At 44.6% G+C, this 12,713-nt stretch overlaps 1 protein-coding gene across 12 annotated transcripts in view; it reads right to left on the bottom strand.

Annotated features, from left to right (window-relative positions):
- Positions 1-163, bottom strand: part of large2 (LARGE xylosyl- and glucuronyltransferase 2) — a 39,674-nt gene extending 39,511 nt beyond the window's left edge. For all 12 annotated transcript variants that reach the window (XM_081715652.1, XM_081715653.1, XM_027012721.3 and 9 more), the window contains exon 1: positions 1-163. This exon is cut by the window's left edge. The gene's annotated coding sequence lies outside the window, so the exon portion shown is untranslated.
- Between the last annotated feature and the right edge of the window lie 12,550 nt (positions 164-12,713).

Genomic DNA, 12,713 nt, shown 5'->3' with positions numbered 1-12,713 from the left:
GAGCACACACACTCGCATACACATACACTCGTGTCTGGAGCTGTGGGAACTGTTCCGAAATCGCTTTTCTCCTCCACTCCCCTTCTCTCGTAGCACTTCTCTCTCCTGCTCAAAGCCACTCAGTTCACTGTCTCTCTATCTCTCTCATTCTCCACTGTGTTCTGATCTGCTGCTGAAAAGCTTAGCCAAACCTCGGCCCCTCCCCCACTTCTACTAATCCATCCCCCTCTTTGCCGGCCCCTCTCAACACAGCCAATCAGAGAAAGGCTTCCCCCTCCAGACCTCCCTCTGCCTTTCCCCCTCTCGTTCTCTGCGCTACCAAAGCAAGAGCGGCCACAGGTTGCCAATGTATCGGTCACACTGCTCTGGCACTGGAAAACACAGAATCACGCTTGGGCTGCCAAGGAAGCAGCACAGGGTTACACCACCGACCACCATGGCTTCCTTTCACTGAAATCATTGTGTCCTCATGCAGGTCTCAGTTTTATGATTATTTTTCTGATGAAGACCAATTGAAATCCTTTGCACACAGGTTCAGTGGTGTTGTTCCAGGTCCTTGTTTGCATTTTGAAATGCAAATTTTCTTCTTAGCATAACTAAGGTTAAAACATTTTTTTAAATCCCTTAACCATGATGAATGTATAACTTAGACAGTAGAAGGTGAGAAAAGAGTCATAGCCCATATGGACATTACAGTATGCAGCAAGGTTTGTGTGTGTGTGTGTGTGTGTGTGTGTGTGTGTGTGTGTGTGTGTGTGTGTGTGTGTGTGTGTGTGTGTGCGCATGCGTGTAAGAGAGAGTGCAAATAGGCAGTGGTGTGAGAAAGAGAGTTCTTTTTAATGTCCAGAGAGATTCTGAAGTCCTCCCATCTCTGTCTACTGGGACAGTGCTAATGATTGCTCTCATATGACATTGCATCCTGGTCTCCTTCTTCTTCGCCCTGATCAAACACATACGCCACAGACACCCATGACACCCCCACCTCCTCACGCACACACACATACAGTCAAACAAAATCACAGACTTTGTGGGCTGTGAAAATGGTCAGTTTGTTGACAGCTGCTTGCCAGGCCATAGGTATTGATTATCTCAGAGGGGGGTGTGAGCTGTTACATGGCTGGCTTTCTCTCCAGACTCTCCTCCCTTTCGCCTGCCTTCTGTCTTTCTCTCCCTCCAATTTGGACAGCAGGACAGATACTTGGCCCTCTCCAGATGAGCCCTGAATCTTTATACACCCACAGTAGTACCACAAGTCTGGTAATGGCCAGCTTTAACATAAAACCCCTGAGATCAAAGGCTTGTCACTCACGCTCCAGACATGCTTTATCAATCACGTGCTACCACAGAAGCCACACAATGAAGAAGCACACACAACCATGCACATGAATGTGTAAACAGAGAATAGCATTAGAACAAAGAAGCCAATAGATGCATCACATAGTATCCGTTATTTTGGGGTCTATGTCATTATTAGTTAGTGCCATGCATAGTCCTTTGCCATACTGCTGTGGGGGTGAATATCCCACCCCCATCCATATTCATGTTGCTGCATCACTCTCTGTCTGTCTGTCTGTCTCTCTCTCTCTCTCTCTCTCTCTCTCTCTCTCTCTCTCACTCTCTCTCTCTCTCTCTCTTTCTCTCTCTCTCTCTTTCTCTGCATGGCCTCCATTTAAATTGGAAATATCTCTTTCATGTGCACATAGAACCATCCTGAGGTGTTGTGTAAGCACACAATAGTGTGAAGACAGAGCTACTGTATGTGGCCTGACAGGGGTGCAGAACATGGAATAAATTGCTTGTGCGCAAGCAGGAGATGGATGGTTCATCAACAAGCAACAGCAAGCAAGAGAAAAGAGTAGAAAAGTTTGAGCAGCCATGTGTATCCCTACCATCCCTTGAGTAAGTCTGTGATTTCATGGAGACAGAAAGAGCAGAAGAGTGAGAGAGTGAAAATGGGATAGAGAGAAAAACAGAGAGAGAGACAGAGAGAGAAAAAAAGGAGAAGAAGAGAGTGAGTGCCAGAGGTACACCGTCGCATACCTTTGCACTTACACAAACAGAACCTGAATTTATTAAACTTATGAACTGCAAAAAGACAGAAAACCAGTGGAGAGTCAGCCATATCTGTGATTACAGCCAAAATTCAGAAATTTACTCTTTTTTCTATCTATCTATCTATCTATCTATCTATCTATCTATCTATCTATCTATCTATCTATCTATCTATCTATCTATCTATCTATCTATCTATCTATCTATCTATCTATCTATCTATCTATCTATCTATCTATCTATCTATCTATCTGTGGGTGGGTGGGTGTATTTACACCATGCCATTACCATCAGCTGCAGGTAACCCACAACAATGATTAGACCTTCACAGAGGGAGAAAGACAAGAGAAAAGAGCATCCTTAAACAACCCTCCAGAATGGAGGCTGAGTAACCCAGCAACCCCCAGCAAGCTCCCGTAATGAAGCAGTGAGGAGGGGTGGGAAACAGGGTAGGTGTGGGGACACAAACAGGGCAGGTGCAGGAGCAGGGGGTCATGAGGGGGCATATGTCAGGGGCTACAGGGCACTGCCCCTCAGCCAGAGCTCCATGAAGAAGAACGCATCCCTGCCTTGCAGAGTACACTGTTTGATTAGCATACACCACAGCACACTAGACACTGGCAGAACAGCGCGAGCTGCAGCAAGGACATTAAAGGAGTTGCTCTTCTTCATCGAATTCTTGTCATGTTAGCATTTAAAGATGAAATACAAAGACGCAGCTCTGGCATCACTGTGAGACCATACAGCATCTTATGAAAGGAAGTGGCAGTTGGAATCGCCAGACAAGAACGTACTGAGCGCATAAAACATCACCACCCCAATTAGTATCAGCTTGGCTCCAAGGCCTTCAACAAGCCCACAGTTTAAATACTTGGCACCAGCTTAGCTGGAAGGTTTTTGTTTTTTTTTGCTACATTAAACTTCCTTCCTTTTTTAAATCCCCAGTATGGCTCTTCGAGTGATGGGACAAAGAGCTGGTGCCAGAATGTGGTGCAGTACAGTAAGTTTGAAAGGTGGGCATAGGTTTCTTGGTGTGGGCAGCCTGGGAGAGGTGTTTTGGAGGCCCAGAACATCACAGCAGATGGAGGCAGATGGCCATTCATATTCCTGAATCTCATTACTATCTCCCTGAGTTTCATATGAGATCACAATAAAATCCCCAAACAGATGCATCAGTCCATCAGTACTCAACACATTCAGGCATGCAAGGGCTCTTAACTGACCAAGAAGGGTACTTTATACATGTCACAACCTCACACACTTACTATCTCTATTTCATTTTCTCTCTCTCTCAAACACACACACACACACACACACACACACACACACACACACACACGCACACACTCAGAGTAGTGGAGGATGAAGGATGCTATCATCTTAGCAAATAAACAATACTAGGAATGCATTTGTGATTGAATATGACAGTCATGGATGGATGGATGGATAGATGGACAGATTAATGGAGAGATGCATGGATAAACATAGTCAAGGCAAGCTATCAGCTTTTAGCTGCCATACCTACAGACATTTTACATAATGCTCTCAAGAAATTAAAATACAATATATTTTATATCGGCGACTTGGCAAACTGGCAAATGTCACCTGTCCTACTGCTACTCACCAGAGTGCTCATACTATGTTTTCTTCCTTCCATAAAACTCCCTTGTCCCCTTCAATGCAGATGTGTTTTGTACTGAGTGATTTGTACTGCCTTCAGTAATAATGTAGAGACAACTGAAGCAGAATTGAGAGAGAGAGATTTCAGTGACATCCTACCAGATCTTCTGGGAGCATTTCAGGAAAAAAGGCAATGAGGAAACCTTCAACACCATACTATATTACAGGTGGCTCTGAATGAAGCTCTGGTTGCCAGATCTTGTCAGTAATGTCACAGCATGCCCTCCCCATATATATTGGATGTGATTTACCAAAAGCCACAGGAATGGCCTTGAAAATGTTTTTTGACATGCATCTATTGCAGAAAATGTCAGTGGCCTAAGAATTGCACATGTAAGGCATTCAAAGGAATGCAGTGATCTGCTGATAATCATAAGTATATTTGAAGGACTGGCCAGCGGACATGGGCATATGACTCAAGCGAAACAGCTAGGGCCCTTCCGTCCCTGCCAAAAGAGCCCTCAGATTATGCTTTCCACAGCTTGCTGTTGGTTTCCATGGGACAAATTTACATAAATAACTTCATACAGAAATAGCTTATTTCCTCCTGGCTTGTATGCCTACTGTCTCCAAGGGTAATTAAGGCCTTTAAAAAAAATAATAATTTAGTCCTTGCATGCGACTGCGGAGCATCTGTTTGTCTTGGGTACGGCTGTACTGTCAGATGAAAATAGTCTGGGTGTTAAAGCGTGCTGACGGAGCCAGGAGGCAGCAAAGCAGGTGGACTGTGCAGAATGCGTCCCTTGCAAAATGTCACGCCCCTGATCCTGGATCCAGTCTGGGGTGTACAGATCTGGGCCTGGTTCCTATACAGTGCTCTCCTCATCTAGCAAGGTTTACCTCACAAAGGCCTCAGTGAGTAGCTAACGAGTTGAACCAGGTTTGCTTTAATAGGTTCTAGAGCTGTTAGCAGAACTTAAAGGGGGGTGGGGTGAGGGGGCACAATTCTGAATGTGATTTGGTGTTTGCATCGACTAGCTACACTGCAATTAACCAATGAGTCTAATATGTACACAGCAACTAATCAGCCCTTCACATAACTCCTCCTCACTGTTAACAGTTAAATGCATTGGGATTATGTCAGTTAAATTATATACACTGCATAAGTGGTGAAAAACAAAAAAAGCTTGCTGATGATGGCTGTTTCTGTGTTCCAGTGTTGTATGACATTTCTGAGGTCAGTTTCAAAAAGCATTCTGATGACAAACATCAGGTAGCGAGCACTATGAAATAATATAAGATTATTTGTGTGTGTGTGTGTGTGGGGGGGGTGGCTGGTTTATTTATTATGATCTTCTAAAATCTCTGCAACATAAAACCCCTTACAAATGTTGTGCAAGTTCTTTTAGCCCCTAACCTACTGTGCTGACATCAAAACAAAAAAGTTTTTAAAAAAACATCTCTCTCCCTCTCTTTCACTCCACATTTTCTCTCCTTTTTTGTTTTTTGTTTGCTTTATAAATCTGAAAGCTAGAGGACTGGTTTTGCTTGTGGCTATGAACATAACTCAAATTCTATTTGTTGTGTAGAGGCCATTTTGTGTTTGCTGCATTTATGTTCTCCTTTGTTTTTCATTCCTTCCATAATTTATTTATGACCCACAGGGCTGCTGAGCAGCTCTTTTTCAAGACTGGAGAGTTGAGCTGAGATTTGAGCTGGAGAGTTGAGCTGAGATTTGCGCTGATGTGTCTGGAGAGTTGAGCTGAGATTTGAGCTGGAGAGTTGAGCTGGAGAGTTGAGGTGGAGAGTTGAGGTGGAGAGTTGAGCTGGAGAGTTGAGCTGAGATTTGAGCTGGAGAGTTGAGCTGGAGAGTTGAGGTGGAGAGTTGAGGTGGAGAGTTGAGCTGGAGAGTTGAGCTGAGATTTGAGCTGGAGAGTTGAGCTGGAGAGTTGAGCTGAGATTTGCGCTGATGTGTCTAGAGAGTTGAGTTGGCCAGAGAGTTTAGCTGATAGAGAGCATAGTGAGGACTCCCAGAATGCCGTGCGCCTCTTCGCGAAATTCATTTGATTTATTTACATGTGAAGTAGTTGTTAGAAACGTTGATTTGTGTGTATGTGTTAGTTTAGTCCAGTTGTGTCTTTTTAGTCTAATTAGTATTAGGAATGTTTTTGATTTAAAGGTTATTTATGTGTCCTACTAATCTGCAGAAGAGCAGGTTAGAAGCTAGTCCCAGATCTGCATCACCCAGAAAGTAATGGTGCTTTTTGCCATCCTCCTTAGTAAACCTAGTCTTAGTGGGCACAGTCTTGTACACACTCCATTTAAAAGAATCTCAGTGTTCCATCTGCATAATCGAAGAGTGCAAGGGCTCAGCGGGGGGTGTCTGCTCACTACAAGCATGTTAGTGAAGTAGCAAGCTGCTCATGCATTCAAAGCAGATAGCACTAAAGGACTCCAGATGTGAATGTGAAGCAGAAAGTGGAGGCGCCCACCGTGGGCACATTGTAGATTCACATATCCACAATGTACACTGCAGAAACAGAGACACACATGCATGAACTCTGTAGAGTCAGGACAATATGGTATATACTCATCCTGTGACAGGCAGGAACATTCTGTTGTAAAATAGCATACATTCATTTCCTATGGCAGATATAAGCCCTATCCACATTTTGGAAGGCCTACAGATGAATGCAAAGATATGTTCTAAAGAGGAGGGGCGCAACAACAGAAAGCTTTGGGTCTGTCTGCGGCTGAAGTCAGTGGCTATGCTCTGCTCTGCTCTTTATTAGCTTTGAGAGTTTCTCTGAAACAGATCCATTAAACCTTTGACAGATGGTAGAAGTTTTGAACTCAGTGCACTGGAGACTGTTCTAAGAGACTAGCAGGTAAGCTTCCACCTGCTTCCTTCTCTGTTTCTGCCTGACTCTCCACTATTACTTATACCACCCTCTCACTTCTTGTTTTTACTTTTACATTTTTCCGTTCCTTTTCCTTTTTTCTGGGGATTTCTTTCCATCCTATAATCTATTTATTTTTCCATATCACCCCCCTCTCTCTCTCTCTCTCTCTCTCTCTCTCTCTCTCTCTCTCTCTCTCTCTCTCTCTCTCTCTCTCTCTCTCTCTCTCTCTCTCTCTCTCTCTCTCTCTCTCTCTCTCTCTCTCTCTCTCTCTCTCTCTCATCTCCTTCACCACCCCCTTGTTCCTGTGTCTGCCGAGACTGTGACAGCACTCCGGGACTCCGGGTCCGGAACCCCTCCTCTGGACCCTGACACGGCTGCCTGGAACCCTTTCCCTCCAGAGACGAGAGGGATTATGAGTCCAGCTAATCATACACCTGTCCACTCCAGAGAGCCACAGCCTGCATGATTGACAGGCCCTGTGCTAATCTGCTCTTTTCCTTTGTGTTTCTTTCCTTTCATCAGGAACCCAGTTACATCACTGAGGAAGGTCAAGCAAACAAACAGAGCTTTATACAACCCCACCCCCCCCCATCACCACCTCCCAAACTAAAATCAGCCCCTTCCACCTGATGCCTGCCTTACTAACTGCACAAGGCAAGAGGTGGACGTCCATATCGGAGACGAACAGAAGCCTGTAGACGGCTCTGGGGACCCACTGATCCTTTAGAGTACAACAGGATTTTCAATGCTTGTTTTGCAACTGCCATATCGTTAAACGAACTGATTCCTGCTTATTTTTCCATGGCTGACAGTTTCATGTAAAATGTTCAGCGATTCAAAGGTGAGATTTGGATGTTTGATGCTTCAAAGAACTGTTTTTCTATCATTTCTTTTAAAAATCATAAATGAATATGTGGAACACTGAGGATTTGAGCTAATGTTTCAGGTGCTGAAAATGTCAAACACTCACAATGTCAAAGTGTCCAGTCAGTAGAAAAGGTAAATGTGGTTAAAATGGTAGATACATATTTTATCATTCATCGGATGCTCTCGCCAATTTATTTAGCATGCAAATGATAAAACCAAAACCTATATTTAAAAACAAATCTGACATTTGTGATTAACAGTGTTTCACAACGACTACAATAAACGAATGCATGCATAAATAAAAACATGCATAAATCACTTATGATTTGAATTTTGGTTTGGTTTCATTTTCATTAAAATGTTAAAACTTTTAATATTGTTGTTTCTTCAATGAATCTGGTGCTTAAAGGAATAATAATAAGGCTATTCCTTAATCAATTACAATTACTCCGAATAGAAGCTTTGACCTTTATGCGTGCGTGAGTGTGTGTGTGTGTGTGTGTGTGTGTGTGTGTGTGTGTGTGTGTGTGTGTGTGTGTGTGTGTGTGTGTGTACATGGTATAACAGTGCATCTTTGCACTGTTATATCACTTTTGGCATTACTGGTATCCCTAAACTTAAGAACTATAAATTCAATAAATCAATCAATTTAATATCAAAACTATTATAATACACCAGTCAAAAAAGTTCCTCATTATCGCACATTAAGAAGACCTGGAATGGTAAGTAGTTCATAATGAACAGTTTCACTGAGTGTTGTGGTTGTAATCATCTGAGATGATCACTCGTTTGACCTAGGCTTAATCAATACACATATCAATAAAATTAAACTCATACACATACAAGCAATTTCATGCTTCATAGTTTCTAAATGTAAAATCCTATGCCAATGCAGGGAATAAATAAACCCAGCTAAAATACCAAGTGCAGGTCTCCATTCCATGGGCCCTTTCCTACTTAACTCTTTACTGTGAAAAGCTAATTAACATACTTGTAGTGTTAAGATTTTCAAAGGCTTAAACAGGAACATAACCAGAGAGCATTTTCCCATACTCTCTAATACATAAACTCAGGAACGCTGAGACTCCAGAGAAAAATTACAGGTTAAGTTTACACTGACTTGATATCATAGAGGTATAATTAAAAATTGTCAAAACATGGGAATCCTTAGTGGCTTATATTTATATAAGGATAAATATAAATATTTAGCCTCCCATTTGTTTATTCATTTATATACACACCAGCTACTTTATTATTAATGCCATATTAATACTGGATAGGACAACCATTTGATACATATTCATGCTATAAGTCTCCTGTCGGGAGGCCACTGAGCTCATTTTCATGAGATGGAACTAGTCATGAGATAGAGCTAGTCTGAGACTTTGTGCACATGGTTAGAAGCTAAACTCAGATAGGCTGTGGCATTAAATGACACTCAATTTGTATTAGGGATCCAATGTGTGCCATGAAAGCATCCCCTACACCATTATTCCACCATCATCCTGAATTGATGATGTAGGCAGGTTGGGTCCATGCTGTTTACACTATATCCTGGTCCAGAATGGCTTCGGCTGTGCCTACTGTGTCCTCAGACCGCTGTTCTTGGTTGACAGAAGTGGATCTGGAGGTGGTTTCTGTTGTTGCAACCTATCTGCCTTGAAATTTGGTGTGTTCTACATTCTTGAGATGCTTTCCTGCTCACCACGGTTGTAGAGTGAATATTTTAGCTCCCGTAGTCTTCCTGTCATCTTAGACAAGTCTGGTAATTTTCCTCACACTTTTCTAATCACAAAACCAACGCCCACTGGATGTGGTTTGCTTTTCATACTATTCTGGGTAAACTGTAGAGAGTGTTGGGAAAATCCCAGGAGATCAGCAGCTCCCGAAATACTCAAACAAGCACATTGTCTCCACTCTGATATTTGATGTTAAGATTAAATTAAGTTCTTAAACCATGACTGTATGCACTGTGCAGCTGCAACTTGACTGACTGATTGTATGGTGGCATGAATAAGCAGGTGTACAGGTATTCCTAATAAAATGGCCGCAATGCTCGGAGGGAGGGAGTGAGACACAAGTGCAAAAAATGAGTATCTTTATTCTCCACATCAGAATAAAGTTAACAAAAGGAACACAGCAGGGAGCTGGCTAGAGTACAAACGAAAAACGCGTTGGCAGTAATAACTCGAAGCACAAAGATACTGAAGATCAGGAAACAAACTCACATTGTCCTTTGCATGGTACAAGTGAGCAATGTGCAGCACTGGAGGAGAATACTGGTGATTGGAAGCAGGGCAGGATCCAGGATTTGGTAGGCAGGTTCTCAGCGCCTTTCTTCTGGGTCATATCACCTCCAGTACACTAGGTATGTATTGCAGCTGGCTTCTTCTCCACCATGAGTCCAGCAGGGCACTCCCCTTGTAAATTAGACCTCCTTCAAGTTCCAGCAGTGGTGGCCATGGGCTTCAGGGCGAACAGCAAAAAGACATCGAACGGCAAAAAATCCATGACTGCTCCCTGGCAAGCAGACCCAGTATGTGACCTCGTTAATGAGGCCAGTGATGGTGTATAGGACCACGTACCTGAGAGCTACCTTTCCAGCGGGTCCCACCCTGCCATATATAGTTGTCACCCACACATGGTCTCTCGGCTAGGAGGTGGGAGTCTCTCTTTACCACCAGTCCACCGTTTACTTGTATGCAGCAATGACCATTCGCGGGCATTGATGGGTCACCTCCCATACCTGCTCACTCCACTGGTACTACGTATGTACAGAAGGCTGATCAGAGTTCGGGGGATTTCACAGATACATCAGAGGCTGGAACCCCAGGAAGCAGTCAAATGGGGTGACCCCCGTGTCTGTGTGGTGCATAAGAACAAGAACTTCCCTAGCTGTTATATCACTCTCCCTGTCTGCCCATTAGCCTGCAGGTGATAGCCTGAGGTGAGGCTCACCATTATGTAATTACCAGTTAGGTACCCAGTAACCACACCATAGCCTGGAGGTGAGTTGGAGCCCCTGGCACAATGACTTCAGGTAGCCCAAACTGTCAGAAGACATGGCAGAAGAGCAGGCTAGTTGTTTCAAGTTGGTGGGGAGCGCCAGGAGGGAGATGAACCAACCCGTCTTGTTGAAGCAATCAATGGCAACGAGGACAACTGTGTTTCTCTCAGAGACCGGTAGGTCCGTAGTGAAATTGACAGCCAAGTGAGACCAGAGACGGAGTAGAGTGGGAAGGAGGAGCAGCTTAACAGTGGGTGATGTGTGCGATATTCTGCTGTGCACACACTCAACACAATGCAACGTTTAACAATGTCCCTCTGCATCGCTGGCCACCTGCAGTATGTTGTTAGTAGCTAGTTCCTGTTGATCCTGGATGCGCTGAGCCCAGAGAGGTGTGTGCCCAGGTGATGGGTGCTATACGACGTCGTGGCAGATTGTAGAGCCGATACAGAGTGCAGTGAGGGTGAGGGTTCTCTGCGGCGATGCCACAGTCCAGGTCCCGGCTGACAGCTCCCAAGATGTAGGAAAGAGGGAGGCTGGTGGGAAGTGCCTCAGCCCTGTAATCCTGGGAGAGGGTGTCTGCCTTCACGTTCCTCAATCCTGGTCTGTAGGAGACCTGAAATACAAACACAGACCTAGGAGACCTGAAATAAAAACACAGACCAACAAGCCTGCCTGGAGTTGTGGGTCTGGATGTACCCCAGGTTTTTATGGTCCATGATGATGATGAAGGGATGTCGCACCCCCTTGTGCCAGAGCCTCCATTCCTTAAAGGCTAGCTTCATCAACAGATGTTCATGCCAACCACATCATTCTGCTGTGTAAGAGAGAATTCCATTTCCAAGAAAATGTGGGGGGGGGGCAGCTTTACATTGGCTGTTTCCCCTGTCCACTGGGTCAGAAGACCCCCACGCCTACATCTGAAGTGTTCACTTCCACTACGAAGGGCTTGGTGGGGTGGGGCTGCTGCAGCACTGGCCCTCTGGACTTTCAAAGTCTTTCTTAAGAGCCTCAAATGCGTAAGTTGTTGCTAGGGTTTACTTTAAGTGGACTGCCTACCCATGGAGCAGGTCATTCAGCATCTGGGCTAGGGAGCTAAAGGACCGGAAGAACCACTGGTAGATGTTGGCTAGCCCCAGTAACTGCTGCAGCTCATCGGCCTTAAAAGGCTGCATCTGTACACAGGTTTCCCTAATGATGTAAGCTAGAAGTTCACTTCATGGAGCTCTTCTCCAGCTTGCAATATAGGTAATAACCTGCACAGGAGTGCTGAGTATCTGCAATACGTCACACACATGCTGGTCATAAAATGGCGAATAGGTCAAGATGTCATCAATGTAACACATAAGACTTCGTAAACCTTCGTAAGGCATCATTGATGAATCGTTGAACACACATGGTGTTGTGGCTAGGCTGTAAGGCAGAACCAAATACTCATAGTGCTGTGAGTTTGTGCTAAAGACCATTTTCCACTCATCACCCTCTTTAATCCATATTAGATTATAGGCACTGCATAGATCTAACTTAGTTAAGGAACCTGCAACCCTGAACTGCTTGAGGACAGGAAGGTCCAATAATAGTGGGTAGGGGTACTTCACTAACAGGGCATTTAAACCCCGGTAGTCTTTGCATGGCCTCAGCCCATCATCCATCTCTTTTATGCTGGCTGAGGCAGACAAGGTGGAGGGGCAGATGTAACCCTGAGCCAAAGCCTCCTGGATGTAATGTTCCATGACCTGCTCTCCTTCCTGGGAGAGCAGATAAACCCTGCACCTAGGGGGACAGCTGCACCCTTCAGGTTGATAGCACAATCATAGGCATCATGGGAGGGAGCTGAGCAGCCTCAGAGGGGCTAAAGACCTCTGCTAGGTCCTCATACGGTGCAGGAATGGAGATAATATTATGGGCCTCCAGGAGGGGTGCAACCTTCTTTTTAAGGCAGTGTTGATGGCAGGAGGGAGCCCACTGTTGTATCCGGTAATGTGACAAGGATATTTGAGGGTCATGTGCATGTAACCAGGGGAGCCCTGGTGTGATAGACTGAGATGGAGAGGGAAATAAAAAGGTATTCAGTGTGGACTGTGTCTGTTTGCAAGCTGACGCGGGGATTGACATTTGTAATGAGCCCCTTGCCCACAGGACCTCCATCCAGTGCATACACACAGAGTGGGAATGGTAAGGGAATGGCTTGGATCCCCAACTTCTTGGCCAAGCTCGGGTCCATTAGGTTTCTCTCCACTTCAGAGTCAATCAGGGCTGAAATG

The sequence above is a fragment of the Electrophorus electricus genome, chromosome 6, assembly GCF_041902795.1.
Source record: "Electrophorus electricus isolate QZ-2024a chromosome 6, ASM4190279v1, whole genome shotgun sequence".
NCBI classification, from domain to species: Eukaryota; Metazoa; Chordata; class Actinopteri; order Gymnotiformes; family Gymnotidae; genus Electrophorus; species Electrophorus electricus.
This window is presented reverse-complemented; position numbering and strand designations above follow the sequence as displayed.